The following is a 5,402-nucleotide window of genomic DNA, read 5'->3' on the forward strand; positions in this document are numbered from 1 at the left end:
GCTCACTTGGGCGTCAAAGGATTCTAAGATAGAGGTTAGTGTTAACTAAGCTCCCAATGTTAACAAAGGAAAGTTAGCTTCTAGTGAGCTCACAAGGTCAATGAAGAAAATTTAGTTCTTACCGACTTCACTCAATCTCCAAAGGATTTTGTAGAGTTCATAGTGTTTATTGAGCTTCACTTGTTTAACACTGGAAATCATTTTTGGAGTAGTATTTACTGAGCAGGGTCAGCCAATGAAGGATTTCATTATTTTGGGAAATAAATTTTATTTGTTTCATGTAATGTTTGTAGCCAATTGATGTATTGTTTATTGGTAAATGTAACTTGTAATTACGCTGACTTGAAAATCTATAATGTATAAATAAAAGGTCAAGTTGTGATTTGAAATGTATGGATGGATGTATGAATGAGTGAGCATGCAAGTGAATTGTATGTGTTAAGAGGAAGTGTGAGAAAATTCTAAAGAAGGATTAGATATCCTTGAGGAGCAGCAGAGTTGTATTTGATTAGTGAGGATCTATTGAAAAAGAGTAGAGATCTGTATCAGTAAAGTTTAGTTGCATCTCATTCAGGTCACTTATTGCTACTTTCTCACCATTGTAGCAGTAATTCCTAAATCTCTTAACAGAGTTGGTCTAATAGGCATTTTGTAAATCCTCTAATAAGGTGGGCGGTTGTACTGAATTTTTCTAAAGTCCTCTAGCAAGGCTACTCCTAACAAGGTGATTAAATCCTCTAACAAGGTCACACCTAACAGTGTATTTTGTGACCTTTAACAAGGTTGGCTCCTAATAAGGTTCACTTCAGAAGAGTGAAAATTGGTAGCTAGTTACTTGGTGGTTTTTCCCATATTGGGTTTCCTTGTTAAATCTAGTGTCTCTTGTGTTCATGTTATTTTCTTTTGCATGCATGTTAATAATTGTGAATGCTTAAAGATCAGTAACCAATTAATCTACCAAGTAAAAACATCTTTTTGTGTGGCTACCGAGTGACAATAGTAATTAAGTTTTAAGACATCTAAGGGATCTATGGATTTGTTTTTGTGGTAATTGATTCACCCCCCCTCTTAGTTACTTCATCTATAATTCCAACACCTTCATTAGATCAAAATCTTAAGCCTAAAATAACATGTCCAATCTACAAAAATGAAAGAGTTGTAGACTACAAGTGGTTCTAAAGCTACCTAGTTGGCCCTTGATGATCTTGATCTTTCCTATAAATATTGGACCTATGATGAGAAAATGTTGGTGATGAACTATATAGATTCCAAGTCCAAGAGCAAAGATTTTCTAGAAGATAAGCTAGGAAATCTGATCCATAAGATGGACAATTCTAACGCTACTCTCAAGAAGATTCTAGAGAACTCTTACATCAACATGAAGGGCTCTCCTAATAGGGAGGTTGGATGAATCAATCACATATTCATGCTCTTGGTCTTCTTACAAGACTCTTAGGGTGTCTCTCCCACACCACTTGTCACCTATAGGACCTTAATTTCCTAAGGATCCTCTGGTCTCTCTAGCCAACCCAACTACCCAGAAAGATTCCTCAATCAAGTCAAAACCTGATGCATTCTCAATTCATTCACTATAGCCCTCAAAGCATCATAAAGATTCTCAACCTCCAAATATTGAACGAAGTCTTGCAAGGGTGTGGAAGTATTGTCAAACACTTCAACTCAACCAACTAGGGGTGTTAGAAGTCCCATTTGATTCCTCTTCTCACCTATTTTTATCATTTCTTCACAAATAGGCCTAAAAGTAGCCCCTATTAGGTCTCCTATAGTGAAAAAATAGGGATTTTATCCCAATCCTTCCAAAGTAACCCTATAATTTTTCTTAGGATTCTTGGATCATGTGCCACCCTGTCAATGATTTTTGGGGTCTTGGGATCACCACCTTCCGTATAGTACCCTAACTTAATTTGAGTGATTTTAGGTGTTTTAGAGCTCTAACTTTTTGTTTTGCAAGTTGAGAGGTGTAAGGACATCAAATAGATTGGTATGGCCACACCCTCTTCAAAAAACCTTGGAAAGATTCCAATCTTAAAGCCCCAATTGGAACAGTGACTCTAGCTATCCACCTCTGCAAGTTATGTTGATTTCGTCTTAGCCTTTCCTATTCAGACTCACTACATGCTCACCTAGGGAATGGCTTTAAAAATGGTTTCCCTATATTTGAGGGCCCCTTCTTCTATACAAATTATGTACATGGAGTCTACTCACTATTCCCAAGAGGTCGTACAGATTGGACAATGGGAAAGTGAGTTAGAACCCCATCATTACCAACTGAATGGACAAAACCAAAGGCAGTGTAAAACTAAAACAATTTCACAAAAGAATCACAAACTGAATGAAACACCTACTTACTTCCACATAGAATCAAGAAAAAAAATTATTCATCAGATGCACAAGTTGTAGAACTAACTTCTAAATCCTAACTACCTATTGTCATAGAAAATAAGAAAATTGTTCACTAAATTGCTCCAAATGTTGATTGCTCAAATATTGTGTCTATATAATGGGTGTCCAAAATTCTTCATAGCTCTCAAAATTCCTTATGTAGTATGGTTGGGTGGTTATTTTCACCTTAGGGCTCTTCTCCATCGAATTGCAACTTTCTTGACAATGTTGCTCAAGCAACTTTTCAAAGTTGCAAAGTTGTACAATGCAACTTTTACATATTTTTAGCAACTTTTTCCCAACTTAGCTAAATGAACCCCAACACTTGTCAGACTTAACCATATACCTCAACTAAGGTAAATACATCACCCTGACCCATCTTAAACTATACTAAGCTCATGATGATTTAATCATCATGCTTGGGCCAATCATAGAGTTTTACAATTTGCTAGTCCCTAATTGCACCTAGCAAAAGGTTCTAAGACCCTATGAACAAAAACCCTATTGTACTACTACCATGTTCAATGTGACCTTAATAAAATCACATCAAAATTCCCTAAGGCTTGTACACACACAACTAAAACAAGTAACATTTAGACTGCCTGAGAAATCCCTAGGTGCTCCTCCACTATTCTCCCCCTCTGCACAACTTTCAAGGAGAAATCAGAGACATATCAATGCCTAAGTTTTTGAAGTTTTCTTCATCTACCCATGTAGCTTCAACCTTTAGTTTCCCTTTACATTGGACCAGATGCTCCATATAGGTCATGTGTCTAGTCGACTTCTTTACCCTGGACTCCAAGACTCCTTTAGCTTATTTCTTAGCCTGGGAGGTAAGATCTTAGTACTAACATCCTCAATTAATTCCTTTCTATTATGGCATATCTTTTACAATGGCCCCTTGTATTTGACCAAATCAGACACATTGAACACTGGTGAAATGTTCATATCTATAGGAAGATCCACCATGTAGGCACTCTATCTATATTTTGCTAACACCTTACATGGACCTACTCTCTTCATCTATAGCTTTTTTAGTACTCCTTTATGTAGTCTTGATTTGTTTAGGTGGACCATCACATAATCTCCCACTTTAAACTATATGTCCTTTCGTTACATGTCTACCTTGGCCTTCAACTGATGAGTAGCCTCTTTTATAGTCTTCTTCACTTATTCTTGTATCTCTTTCATGGTCTAAGAGAAATATTCTACATGTCCACTTGTATACTCCATAACTCCTAGATTTCTAAGTTTAGGCACTCCTCTTAGGTGCATTCCATAGACTATCTCAAAAGGACTTCTCCTTGTGGTTGTATGCATATTTAGCTTGAGGAATGATCAAGTCCCATGTTTTTCCATACTACTTGGTTAGGCATATTAGAAGGTTACCTAACACCCTATTGATCACCTTAGTTTGACCATCTATTTGAGAATGGTAAGTTGAACCTTGAAAGACAAATTAGTACCCAATCTGCTCCATAGAGTCTTCCAAAAATGACTCATGAACTTCACATCTCTATTAGATACTATGCTTAGGGGTAGCCCATGTATTCTTACAATCTCTTTGAAGAACAAATGAGAAATACAACTAGCATCATGGGAAATCTTGCAAGGGATAAAATGACTCGTTTTGCTAAACCTATCTACTGCCACATAGACACTATCCATCTCTATCTTAGTCTTAGGAAGACCTACTAGAAAATCCATGCTAATTCATTCCCATGGTCTATTGGGAATAGGTAGTGGTTGATACAAACCTGCATCACTAGCTCCTCCTTTGGCTTTCATGCATGCCACACATTGTTCCACATACCTTCTGACATCTCTTGGAAACTTGGGTAAATAGTAAAATCTTAGTACCAACTCTATGGTCTTATTGATGCCAAAATGGCCACTAAGACTACCATTGTTGAATGTGGTTCTCTCTTATGGAACTTTGAGGAACACACAACTGATTCCCCTTGAACAAAAGTCCACTTTGTAGTGTGTATTATGAGAACTAACCATGAAAATAAATTATATGCTTCAGAGAAGTCTTCATCATCCCTATAAAGGTTCTTGAAACTCTCTATGCTAATGCTTTGGAGTTGTATCTCTTGGACTGTCAATATCCTCCTACTTAGTGCATCTTCCACTTTGTTCAACTTTCCTTTCTTGTGCTTGATAGTGAATGTGAAAGCTTGCAGATTTTTCATCCACTTCAAGTGTCCATTTCTCAACTTTTCTTGTGTTTTAATATAGCTAAGAGCTTGATTATCTATAAACACCACAAATTCCTTGGGTAGGAGATAATGTCTCCACTTCCTAAGTGACTGCACTACAACATATAGCTCTAAGTCATAAGAAGAGTACATTTTCTTGGCTTCATTGAGGTTCTCACTAAAGAAAGCTATGAGTCTTGCTTCTTGGATTAGTACTCCTCCTACTACAACCCCACTTGCATCACCCTTCACTATGAACAACTTATCAAAACTAGGTAACAAGATGATAGATTAGGTAGCCATTTCTTGTTTCAATTTCTCAAAAGCTCTCCCTGCTTCAAATGTCCATCTAAACTTGGTTTTTAGTCCACCCTTGATGGTATCTAATACTAGTGCACAAATACCACTAAATTTCTTTATAAACTTTCTATAGAATTTGTATAACTCATGGACTCTCCTTACCTTTGTCCCTATGGTTGGTGTTGGCCAATTTAAAATAGCCTCCACCTTTCTTGGGTCCATCTTCAATGAACCTTATGATACTACAAATCCTAGATACACAAGTTCTTGCTTGAGAAATTCACACTTTTTCAAGTTGATAGACAATTTCTCTTCTTGCAATCATTTAATCACAATCTCCAAGTGTTTCATATGTTCCTCCTTGGTTTTGCTAAAGATGAGTATGTCATCTAGGTATACTACCAAAAACTTGTTAGTGTAATCCTTAAGTGCTTCATTCATTAGCCTCACGAATGTGCTAGAAGCATTTATAAGCCCAAATGGCATAACTCTCCACTC

The sequence above is a fragment of the Cupressus sempervirens genome, chromosome 3 (genome assembly GCF_028749045.1).
Source record: "Cupressus sempervirens isolate cs-2001-9-10 chromosome 3, ASM2874904v1, whole genome shotgun sequence".
NCBI lineage: Eukaryota > Viridiplantae > Streptophyta > Pinopsida > Cupressales > Cupressaceae > Cupressus > Cupressus sempervirens.